Source organism: Dermacentor andersoni, chromosome 3 (genome assembly GCF_023375885.2).
Source record: "Dermacentor andersoni chromosome 3, qqDerAnde1_hic_scaffold, whole genome shotgun sequence".
In the NCBI taxonomy this organism is placed as follows: Eukaryota; Metazoa; Arthropoda; class Arachnida; order Ixodida; family Ixodidae; genus Dermacentor; species Dermacentor andersoni.
The window spans coordinates 80,488,424-80,514,746 of NC_092816.1; the positions used below are offsets into that span (position 1 = coordinate 80,488,424).

The window sequence follows — 26,323 nt, forward strand, 5'->3', positions numbered from 1 at the left end:
TCATCTTCATGCTTCGTTACATGCATATGGCTTTTTATCGAAAAATGCAAATTGTCAAGAATCAAAATGAAGTATCTATTTTTCACACATTATATGCTTATCATGCTGTGCCACTGGTGTTGGCACTAACAGTGTGTACTCAGACACTAACAAGAAACAAGCAGCTGAATTTCTTGCACATGCAAGGCGCTCACATCTCTCAGTATAAGAATGTATACTTTGCTTAATCTAGAAATACGCCTCAGGATTTCTGCTGTTTACACCAATGTCTACATGACAAAAATGAAGAGTGCCCGAAATTCGCGTTCATGAGAACAGTGCACACGCGCGTCCACATTTCACGACAGTCGCGCATGTACTCATGTAACTTTTAAGCTGTTCCTTATATTGCCCTCACAGGTTATAAACACCTTCATAGCACAGAAATAACTCCTGAAAAACACACAAGATACGTGAACGAGGCAGAAAGGGCCGGAACCAAAACTCGCCCGCAACGCTTATGCACTGTTCACTTCAGAACATGTGCATATTGCATAAAACGAACACTTATACACCTAGCACCACTGCGACGCATTGCACGTACATATCACAGTACACTTACGCTTCATAAAAGTAAGAACCCTAGCGCTCGAACGTTCTGTACGTGTTCGCGGTCACCAATGCGCATAGCAGCCCGCAAAACAGCTCACACGAAGGTAAACACAAACAGCACATTACGAATGACTGCGATGAGGCGATAATGAAGCTCATCGCTACACATCGTGCCATCACTCCTGAAACACAAACCAGTACTGCACAAACTTGCAATCTTCGTATCGATGAAGCGCGCACGCACAACACCTACGAACACCATATGCTGAGGAGGGCGATTGCAATCTTTTCATTTTGGCGCGTACCGAATTAGTGTCATGCTTAGAATTCAGGTGTATGCGATGGCCTTCGCGTTTGTAATGCACATGCAAAAAACGGCAAAACACACGAAATCGGCGGCTCCATAACTTCCGACCCTCGCGTAAACACAACACACATCCGTCTGTTTCCTTTGGCGATCGCACGTACTGAAGAGGTCAGGAAGAATACAGCTGCTTGTTGCATTAGACAAATAGCTTTGCAGGTGCTGAATAGCTCTTGCAATGATCACAATAAACCACACAAAAAACAAACTGCCGCTGCAGCCTAGGTGCCTAGGCCTCGCACTCCGCTTCGCTACGAGCCAGCGCCATGTTTATGCGGGCGCCGGACGGAGGCGAAAGTTCACGACCGCCCCTCGTGACGTCACGTCGGCCATTACTGGCGGACCGCTGGCTTGCGGTGCGGCGTGCGGCGATGGGCGGTTTGAGCGTAAATCGGCCCTAAGCGTGTTTTTTACGATAGATCTCTGAACAAGTTTTAGTAGATCGCCCAGCTTAGCATAAACAGTCAGTGAAAAGAACACACACTAGAACCATCATACCAAAAAACTATAAAACTCGTGCCCCACACGCTTACAAGCTCATTATGGCTTACCGAATTAAATGATGTACCACTAAAAACAATGTCATATACCTATTGTTTTTAATGTTTTTTTAGGAACAGAAAGCAACTGACAAAACCGGGTTATATGGCAGTGCAGTGTGTTACCCCTGCATACATACCCACTCGGCGATCAAACTACAATAAAGAAATTATGAAGTGCTGGCCAGAAATTGGTTGCTTTTCTATAGTAATATGACGGTCCTTGACAATGTTGTTGTGACCAAGTAGAAAATTGTGTGCGGTAACGTTCTGAGATATATTTTCCAGCAGTAAACTATGACTTCCACGCACTAAGTGCAGAATGTCCTAATATTTTCAGTGCTTAAAAGCAAAACGCGTTCGTAAAACATGCTTACAATCAACAACACGGAACTGCCTTTCTTTGTTTCAGCGCAATTTCCACTAGTGCATCCAATGGCCAAATTGACGGTGGGGGCATTGGTACCTGCAATCAAAACGTAAGAAATGGAGGCTGTTGATTGAGTTGCTATTAGCACGTTCTTGTTAAGAGCAACAACGACGGCTGTAAAAATGTGACGTGCAGGTGCGCAAGCCCAGTTTAGTTAAAACAACAATATTTACATTCATGTTCCTAAGGCAGTCAAATTTCCTTTGGTTTCTATGGTAGCATCAAGGCTTGCCCACACCGTTTCTCGGCACGGCAGTTCTTAAGGAAAATGAAGTCATATCACGAAGGGTGCTTCTAAAATTCATCATGGCGCGAAATTTCCCCACTATGTATTCACTATGACAGAAAAGCGTAAGCCTGACCTTACGGGAATGGTTTACGGCAGCAACGTTAGCACGGAAAGAGAAACTAGGCGGTCGCTAAACCGAGCAACTGATTGAGCGTGTACATGCAAATCCATTTATTCGCCTGTACCATGGTCTTCTGCATTGCACACCGCTACGTCAGTGGAAGCTATTAAGGACGTTGGGCGTAATAAATGACATTCAACCCTTTGTTGTAGAGCCCTATGTGTCGGCTCAATTCTTCAGATTTATTCAGCATTTTCGAACGGTCATTTCACACTCTACTTATAAAGTTCGGTATTTCTTATTGCCGAAGGCAAACTAAAGTAGAAAGCACCTCAAACCCACCATACGAAAAATACCATACATTTGGTCGGAACCCAATCGTATACAGTTGGTACTAAGCATACCGTTTGTCGGAAACTAGAGAAATACACATTTTTAGGTGTTACATATAGCAACAATTATTAGCTATGTCGTAGTGGGAGATTCGAGAATGATGTCGACTAGCTGCCGTTATATAACTTGCATCTAAGTCGAGGTACACGGTATTTTTTTTTGTATTTCGCCCTGATTGGGACGTGGCTGCCATAACTGGTATTTGACCTCGTGTCGTAAAACAACTGACTAAAACTTTGAGCTGTCGGATTTGGTAAATAAAAGTTCAGCACGGAACACGTGTGTATCACCGTCTGCTTACTCAGAAGGGTTTCGGTGCGAGCTAGTTGGTACGGATCCTTCATATTTAAAACAGCACCAAAAACATGGACAAGGGAGAACACAGGACGAGCGCTGACTGCCAACAACACCTTTATTGGAGCCTGCGCAAATATATACAATTTGCAACAGGCATATAGAGAGTCAAAGAAGAAGGGGAGGGGAAGGCAATCAGATGGCCAGGGAAATCTTCGAGGCATTTTCAATGTGTCAGTTAGGAGCCGCCTGTGTTAGTCCCCCTTCCATAGCATTTTGTGATAAAGAACTCAAGTTCCTTAGAAGTTAAGCAGTTTGGCCTGTGTCCACCATGTTATGGCTTCTTTTCTATGGTTTAATGTTATTGACGCATGCGCAGCAATAGTTGACCGACGATGACTCGCCTTCCCCTCCCCCTTCTTCTTACAATCTCTTTATGCCTCTTGCAAATTGTATATATTTGCGCAGGCTCCAATAAAGGTGTTGTTGGCAGTCAGCGCTCGCCCTGTGTCCTCCCGTGTCCGTGTTTTTTGGCACTGTTTTAAATATGAATGACCGTCTGCTTACACTGAAGAATTATCCATAGCGACGCTTCTCCCATGATTCTACATGGTCCTAGGTTAATTCATGCTAAACTATGTAAAGATGCATGAACTAGCACGTAGAGAATTCGTATTGGTGCACATATAACTTAGATTTTTCATAGCTTTGGCGTCTATAACAGATATAAGTTTACTCATCTCAGAATAACTACCTACGAACAGAAAGTGGACCTGGAAAAGCCCTAATGGTGAAGTAAGAAATTAAACTGATTTCGTACTTTCTGCCGATCCCAGCATAGTGCAGGATGAAGAAATATTAGGTTGGGTAAAGCGCAGAGATCAGAGGATAGTGAGGTCTAGGAACCACCTCAATATGAGGAGAAAACGGGCAAAATTGGTCAAAAAGAAACAGGCCAACATACACGCAGTAAGGGTAAAAGCAGACCAATTCAGGCTGGTACTTGCAAACAAATATGCAGCCCTAGAACAAAGAGATGAAGACGACATAGAAGTAATGAATGAAGCCGCAACTGGGCAGGCTTCAGAAGCAGCCATTGAAATGGGAGGTAAGGCACCAACGCAACCATTAGGTAAGCTCTCCCAAGTAACGAAGGACCTAACAAAGAAACGATGGAAAATTAAAGTGTTCAACTCAACAGAACAGATAGAATTTGAGGAACTGTCAAAACTAATCTATAAGAAGAAACTGTAAAATATTCTCAATTGTAGCGTAACAAATACTAAGGAAGCAGTAAGAAAAATGGCCGCAGCATGAAACCAGTGAGAACATCTGCCTTAGATAAGCCAAGATGTATGCACTGAAAGATAACCACGGTAATTTTATCAGCAATTTTGAAGATCTAGTAAATGCAGCTGAAGAATTGTACACTGACCTGTACAGTACCCAGATCAGCTACGATACCTCCATTCGAAGCCCCAATGAACAGGTTACAGAGGCTGCTTTTATAAATAGCGATGAAGTTAGAAGGGTCGAATGCTATTCACTACATGCTTGGAAGAAGTATTCATACTATTAAACTGGGAAGGCTTAGGAGTAGGGATCGACCGTGGATATCTGAGCAACATTCGGTTAGCAGATGACATTGTCCAGTTCAACAGTAGGGACGAGTTAGAGCAGATGGTTGAAGACCTTAACAGAGAAAGTGTATGAGTAGTGATGAAGAGATACAGAAGGCAAATGTAATAATGATCAATAGCCTGGCAAGGGCGCCAGAGTTCAGGATCACCATTCAACTTTTAAAGTCTATGAAAGAGTAGGTTTACCTGGATCGTTTACTCACAGGGGACCCTGATCATGCGAAGGAAGTTTACGCAAGAATAAAAATGGATTGGAGCGCATGCGGCAGACATTGTCAAATCCTGACTGGAAGCTTAGCGTTATTATTAAAAATGGTGTAGAATCAATGTGTTCTACCGGTGATAGCAAATCAGGCTGAAACTTGGACACTGACAAAAAAGCTCGGCAAGAGGTTAAGGAGCGCGCAAAGCGCGATGGAGCGAATAATTTTAGGCGTAACGTTAAGAAGCAGAAATGCAGTGGTGTGGATCAGAGTAGACGAGGATAGCCGATATTTTAACTTACATTAAGATGAAAAAAATGGAGCTGGGCAGGTCGTATAATGCGTAGGTTAGATAACCGGTGCGCCATTAGGGTTACAGTATGGGTTCATGAGATGGCAAGCGCCGCCGAGGACGGAAGAAGACTAGGTGGGGGAGATGATATTAAGAAATTCGCAAGCGCTAGTTGGAATCGGTTGGTACAGGACAGGGGCAATTGGAAATGGCCCTGTCTGAGGCCTTTGTCCTGCAGTGGACATAAAATAGGCTGCTGCTGCTGATTATGATGACGGCTTGGTATTTGCTTGTTTTGAGTTAGCATTTAAACTATTAAACATTTTGTATGTTGGTAATTTAGGTGATCTTCGCAGTGACTGCATTTAACTTTTTCGTTACCACTAGAATTGTGCTCATTTCCGGTGCTTTTATGTTTTATTCCTTAATTTAATGACGTAGTAATCGAAGCCTAGGCTGCGACACATTAAATTGTATCCTGATTGGTGGTGCATTGAATGGATCTACAGCAAAAATAATTTCTCAGCCCATTTCTGACAGTTGTTTGGGAAACTTAAAAAAGCCCAAGAAGCACGTACGAAAATTATACGTTGCTATTCTTGGTATAACTAGTGAGAGCAAGAAAAATCTGACATGTACAGAATACGCACCTGGTTCCTAGTCCAAAACTTTTCCGAGATCACGCACAAAGTACTATGGAGGTTTGATGGCGCTAATACCTGCCATAGTGATGCCCATGGTATGGAGAAAAGCAGTAACTTATCAAATGTGAAAACGAGTAAAGTCCTACTGTACAGGGAGCATTTCTTACTCATTAGAGCAGGCTCCTTGTTTATTTTTTACTGAACATTTAGGCTCGCAAGCAAGGGTTTTGTGGTCATGGAGCATGCAGAAGCCTCCTTACATTTTGTTTGTGTTGACTCCAGGCCTGACTAGCACGCCTTGAGTCTGCACGTGCGTAGTTCAGTTCCCGTACAGTACCGCACATTAATGTGGAGGGTTGTGCAGCATTGTACAGTAATGAATGAAAGCGTTTGTACAGCTGGTGTTGGAAACGTAAGAGATTAGACAGCTTGTAAGCTTTGGTCGAAGAGCTGTCTGAAATTGACTGCGTCCTGTGTGTGGGTGGAAACTCCGCAATACGTGAAGGTTTCCTCGTAATAACTTGAACATGCGTTGCGGAAGCGCTAATGAATACATGCGACGCACCATGGAGAAAATATAGTTGCACTTCATGTTAGTGTTTACAAATCTTTAGTCCGAAGTAAACTCAAATATGCCCCTTCAATCTGGGACCCCAGCACTGCTATATTAACCTCTGCCCTCGAGCTTGTCCAAAATAACTCTGTCCGCTTCATTCTAGGAAACTACAGTCGTACTGCCAGTATCACTTTAATGAAAGAGCCCCTACAGCTTGCGTCACTCGCCTGCCGCCGCAAGTTTTCCCGCCTATGTCTCCTCCACAAGATATACTACAGTCCCGCCCTCCACAACGACCTTATTCTTCCTCCATCATACATTTCCCCTCGTTTCGATCATGCACAAAAGGTGGGAATAATGTCGTGCTTAACGCAAACATGTTGTCACATCATTTGTACCCCGCACCTCACAGGACTGGAACCACCTTCCTGGAGCAGTCAAGTCCACTGTTCAATATTCCCAGTTTCATAATGTTTTAAACACAAGTGTATTGCAATGTAACTAACCATCTATGTAATTATATTTGTTATCGGTCAATTGCTTGAATTTTAGTTGCTTCATGTTTCAGCTAACATTGTATTAGCAGAAGAAAAACCTGTATAGTGTCTTTCTTCCGTATGTTCCACTCCCCTCTGTAATGCCTCTGGCCCTGAGGGTAATACTAATAAATAAATAAATAAATAAATAAATAAATAAATAAATAAATAAATAAATAAATAAATAAATAGTCTATTCCAAATATCGAAGTGACATGCACACACGAGCAGCTACGATTCTTTGAGGCATCTATATAACAGCCTATATTTCGGATCAGAAAATTGATAGCCCGATAGAAGCCGAATTCTCCATCTTTACTTCACCTGTCATCTAAGAATTATGCTGCCTGCGTCGACCAGATTGCAAATCTTGCGTCTTTTGATTGAACTACTACGAGCACTAAAGGCTTTTTTTCGGCAAAGTTATATTTCTCCAGACTCCCCTATCTGCCAGAAATTGTCAAGTGAAGCAAATAGTAAACATTCAGCCGTCATTTCAGACGGTGCAGTGATGCTGGTAATGCAATAATTCCAACAGAAATGTCCAACAGCGCGTCAAAGAACTGTTGATAAAATTGATTTATTTATAAAGGCAAGATAAAAACAGATTAAGCCCTTGTAGCTAAAACCAAGGTAACAAAATAAGAACTTAACAAAAGCAGTTGGTCTCCTTAAACTAAAAAAAATGTTTTTCAGGAACAAAAGTAAAAGCAAGTGTTCACACTCAATTCTCGTGTGTTCTTTTTTTTTCATTTTTATTCCAGTGTACTTTCTACTCAAATGGGAGTAGCAGCCCTTGTAGCGCCAATTGTTCCTGCATTAGCAACAAGTACGACTATTTGGGTACACCGCAAAACCCCCCAGGACCTGGGACATGCTATCAGGTTCAAAGGTTCTCTCCGACAAGAAAGGCTACATAACATGTTACTCTGATATAAACAACTATTCAGAAATAATAAAATGCGTTTGTACGCACTTCATTTACTGCATCGTCATCGCTCTAAGTCGATCTGCACCATTCGTTCCTACAATAATTCTACTTTTCTCCCAAGTAGCTTAGTTCTGCATAATTAAGTTCTACTTGTCTACTTCCTTGCGCTGGTTTTGCTAAAAAAAAGAGCTTCCAGCAACACTGGTTTCGCCACCTATGTGGGTGACATCGTAAATGCATGAAGTGGCATCACAAAGTGCTGCACACCAATTGATGGAATACAATAGTCACAGACACTATCCAATCTTAGACAAAACAACACTTAACCAAAAGAATTACCCTATCTGATTTCATAGCCAAAGTACCTTACCGCAGAAGCTGCGGCCACTTATTGCAAAGAAAAGTGCGAAAGCAGTCACATATTGGTTTGCACTCACATATTGAAATTTGTAGTACCTTTTGAAGAATAACATAATTCGGTTCAACTCGACAAGATCACGCGCAGCTGATGTCAGCGGCGAACACAGCCTGAACAATCAGCCCAGAAGGCGGAAAAACGCGCCAAACCGCTAACATCAACCACAGCACCTAAAAATTTAATATGCCATAAAGGGCTAGCGCGATGACACATGGTTCTTTAAAAAACTAGTTGGTTTTCGGCGATGAACGCGCCCCGCTATTTGGTTGTGGGAGAGCAAGTGCCCTTATCACAGAAAGTCGATGTATAGTTTGGGAAGAAAGCTGCAAAAAGCTAGTTCCTTTAAAAGTTGCTCTAAAGAGCCAAGAAAATAATGCGTATTTTATTTATGGCATAATCATCTTGACTGAGTACATATATTGCGATTAAGGTGATTTAGTAGCACTTGTTTCGTTCCGTATTCCTGTAGCAAACAGAACCTGTCACTGGCGCATCTGTAACTGTAGTACGGTTGGATGTATGTAACCGTCGAGTCGAAATACATGCAATATTATGCTCGAACTAATAGAAGACGACGAAGCATTCACCATAAGGAACACTTCTGTTCTCTTTTGCTGCTTATATTTTCAAATAAACACAAGTGTCGGTGTACGGACGGGTGTTAAACAGCAGAGTTCATTCGAACGAAGGAAATGCCTGAAACCAAAATTTCGACCAGAAAATCTTGAAAACAATGATAGGTGCTACTTGACCAGCTAGGCCTGGTCTTGAATGGTCCAACATTGTGTACTTAAATGCCTACTTTGCCGGTGCTGGCCAGGTACATGAGACTTGCATCATCTATGCGCACAGCTGCATGGACTTCTGTGACACAATGTGACGATCCCGCTTTCGTGGCCTTCAAGGAACAGATCACCTCCAGAAGAAGCAGTCGACTGTTCAAAATGCCATCATGAGAGTCATAAACGACATTGACTTGATGTTGGTCTTGTATTCTCCGTCTGTCAGTGAGCTTGAAGACAGCCTCAATGTTCTTCCGCTGAAGGAATCAGCTCTTCGTGCATTAAACGCTGATGTAGAAGAATTTGTGGATAATGAGCAATTCGAAGCAGAACTACAAGCTGTCAAAAGCTATGAAGCATCAGTATGTATGACGAAGTTGAAGGTGACTCAACACTACAGGAATCTCAGAAAGCAGTCGACGCCAACAGCATGACCCAACTCACGAATGATGCCACTGCGCAAACAACATTGAGATTTGTGAAAGCTAAAGTTACCTTAGGGAAGTCATACATCAACAACTTCAACGGAACCCTTTTTGGCTGGCGATAATTTTGGGATTATTACGAGGTATCCATACACAAGAATGAATAACTGCCTGACGTGGACAAATGCAACTTCCTTAAGATCTACGTGGCTGAAAAAGAAGCCACAATAAACGGCCTTTTGATGGCAGAAAGTGACCATGACATCGCTGTTTAGCTTCTGAAAAATGCTTCGAACGATACGAGCTCGTGATAAACGATCACATGAGTAACCTTCTTCAACAGGTTGCACAGAGAAGATGGATTACTTCAAGCATATATGCGATGAAGTACTCAGAAGTTAAAAGTACGAGAATCTCTGGGCGTCTGAGAGAAGTACTGTGCCATGGTACGTGTGCATGTCAAAAAATGTGTGTCACGCGAAGTCGCTATGCAATTTGTCGAAACAAGGCAGATGAGAACGACAGCAGAAGCAATGCCATTAAGAAGCTTTCAGAGTTTTTTAAAGCAGAAATTCACAGTTAAGAAGAAGGTCAAGAAATTAGAGATAAAGAGTCTAGTGAAATGAAAAAAACAATATCAATAGACACATAGATAGTTAGGGTGAGGCGCTGCCCTAACGGTTTGTTTAAATTCTGCTATAGAAGCTTGCTTTTTAGCAATTCAGAACAGCACACATTTGCTAGGTGCAATAAAGTGCGCTCACTTGATGAATAAAGAGAAATACTAAAGCAAAGAGAATTCTGCATCTATGTTACAAGAAATTCCATCATGCTAGGGAATGTAGCGACGCGCAATTTTTTGAAGAATTTCTTTTGCCTGCCTTGTGTGCTAATTTGCTTGTTCAGCTGCGCAATTTCTTCAAATGTGAGCAGTACCAGAGAAGACATTTTATATTCATCTGTGATTACGAGGGGAAATAGAGCAAGACGAATGTGTCTCCGAAAGCATCGCACGTAAAACATGTACAAGTGATAAGCGTCGTTCTCAAGACAGAACAATCATATTGCCTCAAACCACCAAATACGGGCCTAAAGACACTATCCAGCAGCGCGTTGTACGCTACCTTATTGGTGGTTGTAGGCAACATACTTTTCTAACAGGAATGTGCTAGAAAGTGCGCTGTATATCAATAGGTGAAAAGCCCTATGGTAGTCTACGCTTTTGGCGAAGTCTCCAAACGTAAACAGGCATTTGTTCGAGTTCAACTATATTTGAACAGCACAGAAAACAAGAAAACATACTACTTGAAGCTTTAGAACCTACTACAATCTGCAGCGGAACCCGAACTATATTACATCACCGAATCTGCCATCCACAGTTTCTAACAGAATCAGCGTTTAACAACTGAGTGGAAGACGTGGACAATACCAGGGACGACATTGATGTCATCGTAGAAGCCGACTTTTACTTGCGAATTGCTGAAGACCAAATACGCAGATTTTCAGAAGGAGCTACATGTGCAAATACAGCGTTGGGTTTAGCATTTTAAGTTGCCATGCAGAGTTCAGTTAACATCAGGGAGATGTCTACTTAAACAGTAATGGAGGTTATCGCACCGAGCGAAGAGCAGGTTTAGAAGCGCTGTCACAGCAGTCGGAAGCATTTTGACATACAAATCATAGGGGAGTTCTTCCCAGTGGCAAGCATGATACCCCAAAATAGACTATTTTTGAGCGCAATAGACTTCTGTGCGCTGTAAAACATGATCTTGTGCGGCGAGACTTCATGCTGTGAAAATCTTTGGCAGAAACAAAGATGAAAGAGCACCTGAGCTGTTGTAAACGCATGCATAAAAGAAAATGTAGCATTTCTGTAAGTCAGATTTCTCTAGTTTTGTACAACGAGGAACATACTTTCTTTAGGATATTTAAACGATCTCACTATAGTTTTGATAATCGGCCTGAGTTGCCTGCTCCAGGTGCCTGGTGCGCCTACGCTTTGGCAAGAGTATAATAGTGTATGTCGCTGTCTTTAGAATAAAGTTCTAAGTAGCGCCTCTGAAGTGCTTTCCTATCTCCTTTGTCCGTGCTAAAACGAGCCAATGACCTGACATCATATCATTCTCTGTCTTGTTTTTAATACTTTCGAGAATCCATTTAGAACCGAGCTGCCTATACTTAAAATAGTAGACAGGTTCGTCCTACGGGACGAACCTGTTAGTTCGTTTCGTAGGACGATCACTTTGAAGATAGGGCTTGGAGCAGATTGCGAATGGACCTCTAAGCTGCATCTCGCTTCAGCCTGAACTAAGCGGCGAGAACACAGCGCACGTGAAGCTATCAGCACTCGGCGCATTCTGTTTCCATGGAAGACCGCTTTCAAGATAAGGGGCGCGTGGCCGCGCCATACGCCGGCGCCGCCGGGGTACTGTTGATCCCGGTTGATATTGTTGCGCATCGAGAGGAGGCAGCGTAATCGGCTTCGTGAACGTATGAGGGCCCGCAAACGTGACACTGTTCAATAACGTAACCTGCTGCAGTAGGCATCGCCCTGTGCTCATCTTCCACGAAGCAGCGGCATCATCCCAACACGCCATCTTCCAATTTATAGATAAATAAGGAACGAAAAAAAAGAAGTGAAAAATTCAGTGTACATAATAAATGTTGTATATTTTGCTTAATATACAAAATGTCTCGTCATTTCTCTCCACGTTCACATCTTCAGAGAGTGTATTATACCGTGAGTGAACATTGGTACTACACGCCGCTTTTTCGTCGTGTCATGCTAATCTGAGGTAATGTTTCGGTGTTGCAACTGCACTTCTCCTTTTCACGATTGTTTCGCAGTGTCTCACGCAGTTATGCCAAACACAGCAGCATACGACGATGACGCAGCAGGTGATCAGAAGCAAATGCTTACGCATAATTTAGACAACTCCCACCGGAGATTGGGCATGTACCTTTTTCATTGAGCTTCAGGCAGGTTTGAGCGTATCTTTAGTCTCTACGCAAGCTAGTGTAACCTGATAGTTGTGTACGTTCGTGTTTTTCGCATATTTTGGAAATGGATCGTAGTTTAAAGCGTAAATTTTCAGTCGGACTCATCAGGTAGATGACTGGAAAATTAGTTATCGGAACGGTGTAATGAATTCATTTTGGGTTCCTCCAAGTACGCTGAGCTGTGCAGTTAACTTTTCTACCTAAATGAATTGCATTCCCAACACAGAGTCTTCATAATTCGGCATAGCTGCACAAGCTTGACATGTTTATTTTACCCGCAGCTTCTTTTTGCACGTGTCGTGCTGCCGGTTACAATATTACCGGTGACTTCTACATAATGAATTATGCGCTTAAGCTCATCTACCACGACATCCTATATATGAAACATTACATGCGGCCCTTGATCTGTGCACCTATGGGCGACGGTTTCCGAAACTCGGTCTTGGTTACTTCGAATGGACGCAGAAAAAAAGGGTGCATGGCGAGCAGTGCATTCATAATAAATTTACATTACAACGCTGCAGTTATGCACGCAATAGGGGTAGTACGATAACACTGACAAATCAGTGCCGCGGGTAGAAAACTAGCAGCATGATATTGTGTAAGCGTTGCAATATCCCACGAGATAAAAAGTTGGACTAACGATGGCTTCAGCTATGTTATGAAGTAATACATTATTAATGTTGTTTTTTACACGTCTGTAATTGTAACTGCCCCCCCCCCCCCTATGTAATGCCCGGATGGGCCTTTAGGGTACATGAATAAATAAATGAATAAATAAATAAAGGAGACGAGAAATCAAAGACGTGAAAAACAAGAGCGTGTTTGAAGTGGCAACAATGTTTTGACGACGCGTATTCCTGGTTGACGTTCACCAGTAGTGCTCGCACATCCTATCTTTGATGAAATTGTACAACAATAAAAGCTTGTGAATTTTGTCATACCAAACGTATGCGATTACACTAGACACTCAATAACTATACGTCCTATAAAGAAGCAAACCACAGCAAAAAGATTTTGCCTCAAAAGAGCACAAGCGGAAAACTTTCCGCGCATTTGTACAGAGCTACGGTTGCTCAGCATGGGAATATAATGCTTTGTTTTCTTGAAAATTCAACTCAAAATAATTGTAGAAGAACATTCGACTGAAACTACCATATGATGACGTTTCCATAAAAATTTGAACGGCAACAACAGCAAGCCTGATGCCTCTGAATTGGTTTTCGCATTCTAGGCTCTTATGTGTGATGCTAGAGATGCTCTCAAGAAAATATTCAATTGCTTTGATAACCCTTATGATAGCGTGCAGAACATGTGAAGGCATGATTGACTTAAATATTCGCCCCCATGTTTCCGGCGTAGCATCGTTCATCGCTAGCATATGACATAACCATCTTTCACCTGTGTATGCTGCGCATGTTGCCACTGAATACATCCGTACATAATTGCGCTTCGTGTGCTGCCTTTTAGTTCTGATAATTTTTTGATCGCCTGGCGCTTTCTGTCGCTTCTGATGGCTTCGCTGATTCCCTTGCTGAAGTATAGCTCCGATTGCTAAGTTATGGAACATCAGCGAAAGCTTGCCTTGGTACTGACAATGTTTTTGATGACACTAGGAACATACTAAAAAATTCGCTATTTGTTTAGCCCTGGTGTGGTTTCGAGCAAGATCCACAAGTATTGGTTACGTTATCTGGCGTATTTACCAATTGTAAGGAATTTTTTGCGGTCTATTACCAGAACTGTTATTTCTACGTTACCATGACGGCCGTCTAGTAAACAATACAGGTTTCCAGTTCTCTTACTGCGTGGCGCGCGACCTTAGTACCTATTAAAGGTGACCAACTCTAGTAAGACCTCTCCTTTTTAATTGTTACATTGATCTTCGTAAGGATATTTCTTTGTATTGTACTCGTTTTTATTTACTGCATGCATGGAGTTGCTGGCGCCTGTTTGACAGTGCCTGCTAGTGTTATTCGATCTTTTGACTCATGGATGAGCTCAAATGATTTGTTAAACAAATGATACAGAAAAGGTTTGAGTACTGCAGTGGAGAAGAAGTCATTGAGAAATAGCAGGGAGCGTCGCTGCAGGTGTCATGGGGCGTGCAGCTTACCAAAACGGAATACTGTTTGTAATGCCCCTAGCAGCGAGAATTGCACGCCGTCTTCAAATCCATTAAGCGATTATTATTCTTAGCAAAAGTGGCTTTTTATCCTTCTCTTTTCATGACATCTTCAAGGTTCGCTTTACTGCAAAACACTTCTTGAGCGTTTTAGCCAATTTGCTTTAAACTTTACGTATGCGAACCTTGTTGTACATTTTGACTAAGCAACATACATGTATTCGTCATTGCCGCAATTGGTGCAGCGGGGAACGAGGAAAATGCTTTTTTTTTTTTACTTTGTAGCAAAATGACCTATTCTGCGAAGGAATATTCGACCACAAAGAAACTATTTCACTACCGCCGACACTGCTAAGGCACGTCACGAAGTCCGTGAAATTCATTAAAGCGCATTCTATTCACTACCTGCAAACACTCGGCACTGGCATGAGAACACCATTCGCTCTCACATATGGGAACGTTTTCATGGTATAGCTTGAGGCAGGCCTGATAAAATCCTGCCCTTAAAGAACGCACACCTATCTGCGCTACGCGGACTGCATATTTATAATGAGGGAGCAAGGCTCAAGTGCCCAAACCGACTGAATTAGACATTTCAACTGCTTTTCACCCGAGTAATAAGTTTACTTCTCACCACTCTTCTAGTCAAACCAACTTCCTCGACACGATAGTCTACATAGAAAACGGGAAACTAAGAACGACACTTTACCTGAAGCCTACGGATAACCGGCAATGTTCAGACTACATAAGTCATCACCCGCGACCATGCAAGCAAGACATTTTTGTCAGACACGCGGAACTAATAACACGAATCTGCAGCGAAGACAACGATTATATCCACCACCCAAATCACATTAAAGCCACGCCAGCGGTTAGAGACTATCCACAAGTTCCTCTCAACGACAGAGCTTATGACTTCTTGTCAAAATTGGAGAGGCAGTCGGAATTAGCTAAGAAACAGCCTACACCAGAATCTGACAGACCACCACGCTTTATAATAAAATATTCTGATGCCCTCCCAAACATAAACATCCCACGAAAACACCACCCAATATTACCAAGTAACGAGCGCCTGAAAAAAGCGTTCCTGGAGGCACCAAGGGTTATCTATCGCCGCACCAGAAACTTTTAGGGCATGTTAGTGCACGCAAAATCAGCCAACATCATTCCTTCGTAATAAAATCGTGTTGTCGCTCCAGGTGCAGAAGTTGCAGCCACCTTCAAAGTGACAATGAAAATAAAAGCAGCGCTATATTTACATACACAAAGTGAAAATTAACTTTATTTGTACTAATTTGGATTTGACTGATATATTTAAATGTTTCCTCTGTAATAAAAAATATATCGGTGAAACGGGACACTCGATGAATGCCAGCTTAAACGGACGTCGCCCGCACACAGCTGAACAGCTTTCCAAAGCCGTCGGTGAGCATTTAAACAAACCAGGTCATAACTTTGATGAACTTAAACTTTACATCTTACAGGCAAATTTCCTTCTGAAGATGGAAGAAAATAGGAAACTCATACCTCATCCATAAGTCCAATACATTGCAAACAATATGCATAAACATCTCAAAGGGAACTTTAGCATATATTCGCTATGCTAAATTTCAAGCTATCGGCAAGATCACTTAGTTATTTTCATTTTGTTAATTAATAGTTTCTTTTTCGGCCTTTTTTATCTATATATTTATTCCACATTATTAGTTGTTCAGTAGCGCCGTATTCTGCCGCTCCTTTTTATTATCTTTTTCAGGAGGACGATAGTCCACTGGCATCCGGAGAAGCAGATAAGAAAGATGTGCTATGCACGTGGCCGTTGACACATCTTCTCACACACGGCTTTCTTAACGGCCGTGTGCATAGCCACCCTTTATCCTCAATTCTACACCCGCGCCGCTAACACATTTAGTCGTTGCCTCACCCACCCGCCTCAGATCCTCTCCCCTTTAGAAGAACCGTAAATATATATACTGTGCCGAGGAAAGCACACGTCGCCTTGGAATATACAAGTCCACCTGTCGAAACGTGGGTTCCCGCTTTTACCTTGTTGTCATTTTGCTTATCGTCATGAATTTCCATCTCCCGCGTTCCCCGTATTTTCTTAAGGTCATTCAGAGCTTTACCACAACGCTCGCACGATCTTTCAAGACCGCGATCTACAACGTGCCCAAGAAGTGCGACTTCAGAAGCGCAGCATTTCGGACCTTACAAAGTGCTGCCATATATGTACTAGAACACAAAAAGCTGATTAAATTGGCGTCAGAAAACTGGCGACATGCAGCCATGTATATAGTAAAGCAAAACAAAAGATACGCGGCCTTGAATCACGGAATATGAGGTGTCGCCTAGCTAGTAAATGAGAGAGAGTTCCATGAAGACGCCTTTCGAAAGCTGACACTGTGCATTCATTTATAAATTAAAAGTAAATCTAAACGGTCACCCTACGTTCCTCCAAATCGCTTCGAAAACGGTAATATTGTGGTGGACAAGGTGAGCACGTCAAAAGCAAGACTTATCAGTATCGCAATTAAGAGCTAGGCTCGTACAAAACGGTTAAAGGGTTTAGAAAACTCTGTGGTCGACCATCCAGAGAAACGCGCTTCCCAAATGGTGTGCAAAGCTGCAGTTATAGAAACAGCTGTTGCATAGAAATAAGTATGAGTACAGATTAGTACATTGGATAATCGGACATTCTCTAGACGGCTTTGCAATTAATCGTCGTATTTTGTAGAAACCCCACAAACAACAACGTTGTACTACAAAGATACCAAACGTTTATTCAAGCTTGAAGCACCAGCTCTTTAAAAGCAAACGGTAACGAAATTTTTCTTGCGATAAATTGGCTCTGAATACATAGCATATACCATGAATCTACTCTTGGCAAATGCTCAGGGCTGAGAATTCTCTAATTTTCTTAATAGCTGTCTTTAAATAGCACCTAAGCAGATGAGACGTGCACCGGGCAGTGAGCAGTACCGATATGGATATGGCGAAAATGCCAAAACCGTACTCCACTGCTGATTTCTCAGTGGCCCCCGGGCTCGCAGACGCGCATCGCTCGCTCAACGTTTTCAAGTTGATGGGTGCCTATCTCGGCGTGCTTTCTCGCTGCGTGCGGGACTTCAGCTATTGGAGGAATGCCAACGGGTTGCGTGGCTGTCGGGTGCTCGAAAAACGTAGTCGAACGTGAGCGAAGGGAGTGCAGTACACAACGCTGCGTAAAGGAAGGCAGAACGCGTCTTTCATGCCCCAGCTTTCATGACGCCGGCGTGCCCCCTACCACAACGGGCAAGTGCGACGCGGACCAGCCAACTCGCACAGAAGCACGTAAACACCACTTGACGGCGCTACACTGTCTACATTTCGCGGGTACAGTCATTTACCCGTGGGAGATCTACTTGCCAAAAGCTTTCTCTGGATGACCATCAATTCTATAGGGCGCGACGGGGCTCGAGAAGCAAATGTAAATTCTATTCAGGGACGATGTTATCGAGCGGGCACTTCCTGTAGGTAATCGTCCAGACATTTCGCGCATCTCTACATCAAGCGCATCAAAGTAGACGAAAGAAATGCTTTTTGACATAGCTCCTGAAACTCTGAAGCGCATTCTGAATTGTCAGTAAGAAGAACGCGACGTAAGAAGAACCCATGGTGCTGATGCGGCGGCGATCGATGCGGGAAGGCGATGCCATCAGAGCGAAACGGGCGAAACTTTGCCACAACACTCGTATAATACTTCGAGAAGGCAAACCGTACCTTCCACTAAGGAGCGAATACAGGAATAGGGGTGGCTCCATTACCTAAGTACGCGACTGAGAGATGGCGTTGTGAATATCTAATTAATATCATCATCCTTACGTAGTGAGCAATATGGCCGGGACCGCAGCGGCTGGTGGGTCTGGTCGTGCCGTTTGTTAGCAGGTTTCGGGCGTTTTGTTACCGTTGTAGAAATGGTATTTTTGTGTACGGTACTTTATTATGATTGAAGATATATTTAATAAGTTGCCAGGTGACCGAGCGGACTCAAATGAAAAAAAGGACACTTCTAACAAATAAGCCTGCATTATTTATTGTCACCGGTGATGGAGCAGTACATGCTCACTGCTTTCTTACTTAATGATGTCAGTTATTAGTTCTACAGCATACACAAACACAGATAGCCATATATTTATAGGAACTGAAATCTGAAATCAAGCGAATTTTCGCCGTACTGTTGGCCTTGCCACTTAACGCAGAGAGAACGAAGCCCCATACAACAACATTTATGCTAGGTTACGCTCGAACTGTAGTAGCGGAAATTGCTACTGGACGTGTTTCATGGTATGCGTATATTGTCTGCGCTCGACTATTTCAGCTAGATTAAATAAATAAACTTAAAAAGTGATCGGCGAAGTTGTAGCATCAGCAAAATAAGCTGAAGCTGCAATGTCAAATCTTTTCCTAGCAGATTGGCGAGAGACACGAAATGTAAAAAAATAGGAACAATAAAATATTCAGTAATATTTTCCAACACATATTGCTTGATCTTGCTATTTCTGCTGCACATTTAGTATTCAGGTGCAGGAGTAAAGATTTTGACATAAGTGTAGTGCTCATGGGAAAACGAGGAACGGTATTAAGGCCACATAGCGCTTACAAGGACTTCTGCAGATATTGTATGAATAAATAAGGACACAAAATAAACCTACAAGCAAGCCCAAATAATGCCCGCAGATCCTTGCAAAATGCAATTTACGGTTTTTTGTAAAAAACTCTTGATTTATGGGTTCAAACAAGGCAGAGACACAGCAAGGCGATGAACAGTTCAATGGAGTAACAGATGTGAGCAAGGGAAGCACCAGCAGGGGGCCAAAATTTCAAAAAACAAACATCTGTGCGAAGGCGGTGTCGAAAACAGGGTCCCACTATGAGCCTTCCCTTGTTTGTCCATTGTTGATTGGCTGAATGTTAGGGTGAACTTACTACTCTGCGAGTGTATTCAATAACCTATTGGGTACGCAATCTGGTCAAGTTTGTCTTCTGCTGTTTGAAGAGAAATAAAATGTCGCAGTTTTGCCCGATAGGTGCAGCATCGATTGCAATAGAAAATTAGTGGACAGCTATACACAGTAAGGATGGCAGTTTTACTGGCTGTATGAGCATGTAAACTATGCCATACTAACCAAATTAACAAGCATGGTGTCACACGCGCACAAGCAAACATCAACACATCTCAATGGATGACCACGGAAGCTCCCTGTCAAAATGCTACAGTGAGGAAACCTGGCAGGAGCAGCGAGCGAATTGACCTTCGTAATTTCACTCACATCAAAACGAACTAAGCCACAAGAGCACAGTGCAGCTCGGATTTTGAACCGGTCGCAGATGGCTTTTAAGATACAGCGGCCCAGCCGGGCGCGCGCAACCGCCCGGGCCGCTCGGGCCGCCTGGAGTTGAACGGCCCCTCCCCCTCCTTACCCTCTCCCCGAAGCCTTGCGTGTGACGGAAGACGGCGCACTTCCTGCCCGCTTTCCTCCGTAAAATGCGCCAGATTGAGCCGCCATCGCCCGCTCACCCTCCCATGCTTTCACTCGCACGTACAGCTTACGCATAAGGCATTCTAGGGCTCTATGAAAGGAGATAGCACTAGAAAGGTTACTCTAACTTCACTAACTGGGAAAGCAATCGCCAACCACGCATGCGCTGACGTGCTAAATGACACACTCGTACAGGCCTTTTCGCCGTCTTCGCATGCTACTCCTCCCGAAATACGACCCAAAAAATACCCCCCCATGGATCCCATAGCATTTAATAGTAACGGTATTAAATCGATTACAAATAAATTAGAATTGAAATCGTCATGTGCTGTTGATGGAATTATTATTAAATTTTTACGCAGTACTAGTGAGTATTGCTCAATAATTTTAGAATTACTTTTCTCTCAGTCGTTTCAACACGGCGCATTGCCTTTAGATTGGAAAACATCTAAGACCATTCCAATTAATCAATCTGGTGACACACATAACCCTTCTAATTATAGGCCCATTAGTTTGACTTCATTGCCCTGTAAGATAATGAAGCACGTAATTTTTCTCAGGTAATCAACCATCTTGAATCTAACAACTTCTTTACATCTAGCCAACATGAGTCGTAAAACATTCTCGTGCGATACCCAGCTACTTTGCTTTACTAACGACTTGCATTCCAACTTGGACGTAGGCTTTCTTACGGACTGTATATTTCTTGATTTTGTGAAAACTTTTGACAAAGTACACCACACATTACTGCTATGTAAACTCAGAGCACTAAACATTGATACTAATGTAATTAATTGGATACAAGCATTTCTAACACACCCCATGCAATTTGTAAGCGCCAATGAAGTTAATTCAACTCTAACACCCGTCAAATCTGGCGTTCCACAAGGGTCTGTGCTTGGACCGCTGTTGTTTTTGATCTACGTTAACGATTGACCTGATAACATTTCGTCTAAAATTTGTCTTTTTGCAGATGACTGCGTAATATATCATAAAATTACTAATTATGCTAATTTTTCATCTCTTCAGGACGATTTAAACACACTGCATAACTAGACTATAAAATGGCGCATGCAGCTTCACGTCAAGAAATGTAAATCGATGAGAATATCCCGCACTAATGAAGCTTGTCCTGCCTATTTACTTGATAACATTCCTTTAAAGAGCGCAGAAAACTACAAATATCTGGGCGTCCATATAACCTATAACTTATCCTGGAAGTACCATATCGACTTTATAACAAGCAAAGCTAATCGTACACTTGTATATCTTCGCATAAACTTCTCGCTGGCACCATTATCGCTCAAACATTTGTTATGCACGACATATGTCCGTCCACAGTTGGAATATGCATCATCAGTATGGGACCCACATCATTCCATCTCAATTAACCGCCTTGAAAGTGTCCGGAATCGCTCCGCTCGGTTTATACTAGCTAATTACCATCGTACTGCAAGCATAACACAAATGAAGGCTACACTTAACCTACCTTCACTGTTAACCCACAGGAAACAATCACGCCTATGCTTATTTCACAAGATTTACTACCAGAACGCAACGCTTCGGTCAGCATGGATTAATCCAGCACCATTCATCTCCTCACGTAGAGATCATACACATAAGGTACATGTGCCCCGCTCTAACACACTAACACATTCGCAATCATTTTTACCCAAAACATGCAACGAATGGAGCGGTCTGCCAGTATCAATTGTTAGTGTAAGTAACCTTGTTCAATTTAGAAACGCTTTAGTTAACTACATTTAAATCATGAAACTTGCGTTCAATATATCATGTGTCTTTTCATTGTATACATAATATATTTGGAACCTAACTATGTATGTATTCACCTATCATTCCCAATTTATTTTATTGAAAAGTGTATCAAGAGATTTTTATGAACTACCACTATTTTTTGTCTATGATGTGTAAATCAGTGAGCAAGCATAATTTATCATTGTTACTTATACTGTGCCTTTTCTGTACATAATTCTTACCTCCTTTATGTTGCCTCTCCCCTCTATAATGTATACTTACTCTGACGGTACCGTAAATAAATAAATAAGTAAATACGGCGCGCGGCAACGATTTTATCACCCTTGGGCTTTATGCGGAACGTCACGGCGACAGCAACGGCAGAAATGTCCCTAGAGTCTCCAGATAATTCTTATCCCAATAGAATTTAGTGATTTTTCATGTTCATTAACTGTAGAGTAGGCTGGTTGAGTGAGCTAGCCTTTTCTAGAATAGTTTACTTTGTAAAGCAAGCTTAGTTATTGATGTCATTTTGACTGTTATTGGACCACATAAGAGTGACTGTCAAAGATTCAATCACCATGAAGTGTCATTTTCTGAAAATTGCACTCCGCGCTTTGCACTCTGTCATCTGCGAAAACCAGATGACAGAGTTTGTGCATTAGCAAATAGGAGCTTGCTATCTTGTTTCTGTTCTGGTAGCCCTAGTTGTATTCACTAGCGAAGAAAGAAGTTGAGACCCAGTGTGTTATCGGTTTGCCAGAAAACAGCCTTACATGCAAGTAAGCGTGTACGTAATTTCTTGTATTTCCGCTTGGTATGATAGAAAACTGAAGACTGCTGCTTTTCTGATAGGGCCCATACGTCTCTACCTCTCTAACGTTTCATCATGAGGCACTTATTTAAAGAGGACTTCTTCTAATTATGGAGACGGTTGCGCTTATGACTTAGCGTTGGCCGCTTCCAGATCAATTATCTCTTTTGTTCGTGTTCTTGAAAATAGAAATGATGAAGCTATGAAAAACAAGAAAGAGAAATGGTGAAACCAAAGTTAGTTTCATAGATGAACAAATCACGGTTCTAGTTGAAGTGTTCAGAAACGTACCTTGTGAGGATTCTGGCCCTTCATGTTACTTCCAGTGGTGACACCATCACTGTTGACTGGTACGTCCAGACACAAAAGAGTTCAAAGGGGTGAAGAAATATCAGCAGCATCTTCGAGGCTGGAGCCGCAAGAAAAGAGCCTCAATTACTAGCGTGGAAGTGTGGGTGGGTTTGTAATACATGTCTAAGAGTATTGCACCAAACGCCCAATGAATGACAGGAAAGTGCATATACACACACACACACACACACACACACACACACACACACACACACACACACACACACACACACACACACACACACACACACACACACACACACACACACACACACACACACACACACACACACACACACACACACACACACACACACACACACACACACACACACACACACACACACACACACACACACACACACACACAAAACATTGTTTTGCGTGTGCATTTATTTCAGTGATATGCTTATGCTGGCGTCGAGTAGATTAGAATAGTTTCTCTCAAAAACTGGGAATAACTGCACTAATTTTTCGGAAGCAAATAATCCAACTTTATCACCGGAAATATATTTGCCCCTAATGTGAAGTGAACTTATCAATAAGTATCATTTCTGCAAAAACAGCCCAACTTATTTATTTTTATGCTGTACTATATGTTAGGAATTTTAGTAGCGCCGCAAAATAGCAAGAACCTAGTTTGAAGCTCCTCGGAAGAGCAATAAGCATAACACAACGATTATTTTTTCCACTTTTCAGAAATTACTATAAAATAATGTGTTGCATTCCCCTCCCAAATAAAAAAGTATTCAAAGTTGAAAAGACGAAGCCATGTTTTTTACACATCGGCGCCCACGCCCAGAGACTGCAAGATTATTCCGCTTTCGTGGGTAGTCTCCAAGCAAACTGTGCTCCTTTCCAGCGATGATTTTATAGCTAGCTAGCACGTTTTTAAAGCAATACCTCATTGCGCGGCCAGACGCAGCAGATTAGTAACGATGGAAGCTGTGGAGGCTTTATGCCAGGGAAACGGCAGCGGCTATCAATTGTTGAGCGCATAAAATGGCTGAAATATTAGCCTTAATAAACAAAACCTGCTTTGAAATGGACCTACGTGACGGTGCTAAAAGGATACGACCACCCTTTCCGCAAGTATTATCACCATACAATTGAAAACGATAAACGGCCAGAATTGCAATGGATACAAATAGGCTGCTGCTTACCTCACGTCAGTAAGCTTTTAAAACCTTTAATAAAGAAATCAAGCGCAAAATTTAATACCAGAAGTCCAATAAAGGAATGGTTTACTTGTTTTGTAATGAAATGACACGTGAACTGTGTTTATGGGTTATTATATCCACAATTATAGATCAAATATTTAGCCGTGTTGAGTGCCCCTAGAAGCACTAGAAATTAGGTTTTCGACCAAATTACAGTTACTTACGATTAAGTACAGTAGAAATGCTCATTTGACCAACTGCAGGGCTGGTAGTTGGTCAAATGACCAACTCCCCTTTTACTGGCCACATGATCTACACTCTAAGAAAAAAGAGTAAGAAGTGAGTCACGGCAACTTGACTCTCTTATTTGTTACGAAGACCCATTTCCGCACAGGTAGAATCACAAAACAAGAGTCAACATTTGTGTATGGGTCGTTTGCCTCTGAATAGCACGTGAAGAGTCGTCGTGGAAGACCGCGACTCCTGTGATATTCGAGATGAGTCTGGCGAGAGAAAGATTAAAATGCAGAAGAAGAAATACCAGATAACGTCTTCTGTTTTAGGCAGGCCCTCGGGTTCCTGTCCTGGTTGTAATGCGGTGCATCATTCTTTCGTCTTTGTCATGTTCTGCAATTACATCGAACTCTAAATATCGACTTTTCTTGAACGTGTTTGTTAATATATCACACGCTTAAGCGATAGCTGGCTTCCTATGCTAAGGAAGATCCGGATTTGTCACACTGGATTCTGACCATTGGTAAGTCTAAAAAAAAAAGCATTGGCTACTAAAGAGAGCCCAGCAACGAGATAACAAGTTCAGTAGGTGCACTCAACAGTGTCGATTTTAAATGTAGTTGCGCTATGTAAAATTAAATTTTGAGGATTTAGGTTCCAAAATCAAGATCTTGTTATGTGGCGCACGGTCATGGAAAACTGGAGATTTATTTTTAGCAGCTGGGCTTATTTAACGTGCACGGATTGCACAGTATACGCGCTTTTTCGCATTCTGCGCCCATTGGAAGGCGACTGCTGCGGTTGTGATTGGACCCGTGACCTCAAGCTCAGCAGAGCAACACCAAAGCCACTGGGCTACCGCAGTGCGTTGCGTTCTGCGACCAGAAACAAACAGCGTACGCAGCACTGCTTGTGAACCCCCCTAGAAATGTAAAAACAAAAATGTAGCAGTTTCACCACAATGCTGCATGAACCACTGCACGAACAACTGCACGAACAACTGCACGAACCAAGGTTCGTAGTTTCATCGCCTGAATAAACTGCAGTAAACATTCGCTTATTCCGTAAATTAGCAAGTGCGGGGCCGATTTTTATTAGTCATATGATAAGAAGCCAACAAGCACTGAAACCAAGGCCAACATAGGGGAATTTACTTCTGCTTAATAAATGAAATAAACAAACGATAAATATAGTGGAAATGAAAGTGGATGAAAAAACAACTTGCCGCAGGTAGAAAACGGTCCAACAACCTTCGCATGCGAATGTTGTGGGATTGCAACCGAAGAAAGACACTTACATAATAAGAAGTATTTAAATACACAAAGAGTACGATTTGCTATACAGACAATGTCCACGAATAACTACGTAATTATACCATTTGCTACCATACATTATTTCAGGTGATTAGTGTATTCTTAAAACGAGTGCGGTCACTGATGATGACTAATGATATACGAAGATTATTCCAATCTATAGATGTCCTATGAAGGAATGATTGTGAGCACGCTGCGGTGTTATAACAAGGTACGTTAGCTTTATGTACGGGATCACGACGAGTTGAATAAAAACGCGCAGCGTGGACCCAAAGGTGGCAAAGAGATGCGTTGCGGTAGTAGATTAGATGAAAAAGGGAAATCCGTGATTTTTTTCTGCAAAGAGATAATAATCGAACTTGAAGGGTACTCTTCATTAACGTAATGCTAGCAGTGCGATGGCAGTTAGCTGGGATGAAACGAACACAGCGATACTGTAGTGATTCCATTTCGTTAACTAATGTGATCTGATGAAATCTGAAGATAATAATAGGGCACTATGCAGCCTTAAGATCTCCATTTCAGTCAAGTTTTCCTCTTCCCCGAAATAATTTTACTATATTAGCTCAGAGTACAGGACATGATTCAAAAGTCTACTTTTACTTGCCAAATGGTTGCAATGTATATCGCGTAAGAGTAAATAAATCTTATACCACAACAAATT

At 42.2% G+C, this 26,323-nt stretch overlaps 2 long non-coding RNA genes across 2 annotated transcripts in view; one reads left to right on the top strand and one right to left on the bottom strand.

Moving 5' to 3' along the window:
- LOC129380447 (uncharacterized) overlaps positions 1-7,943 on the top strand; it is a 29,298-nt gene extending 21,355 nt beyond the window's left edge. The window contains exons 2-3 of the long non-coding RNA XR_008608477.2: positions 1,907-1,973; positions 7,597-7,943. This is a non-coding gene — a long non-coding RNA (uncharacterized lncRNA). The remainder of the gene's footprint in view (positions 1-1,906; positions 1,974-7,596) is intronic.
- Positions 1-23,088, bottom strand: part of LOC129380445 (uncharacterized) — a 44,686-nt gene extending 21,598 nt beyond the window's left edge. The window contains exons 1-2 of the long non-coding RNA XR_008608474.1: positions 22,893-23,088; positions 1,872-1,960 (exon numbers count right to left, since the gene is read on the bottom strand). This is a non-coding gene — a long non-coding RNA (uncharacterized lncRNA). The remainder of the gene's footprint in view (positions 1-1,871; positions 1,961-22,892) is intronic.
- Between the last annotated feature and the right edge of the window lie 3,235 nt (positions 23,089-26,323).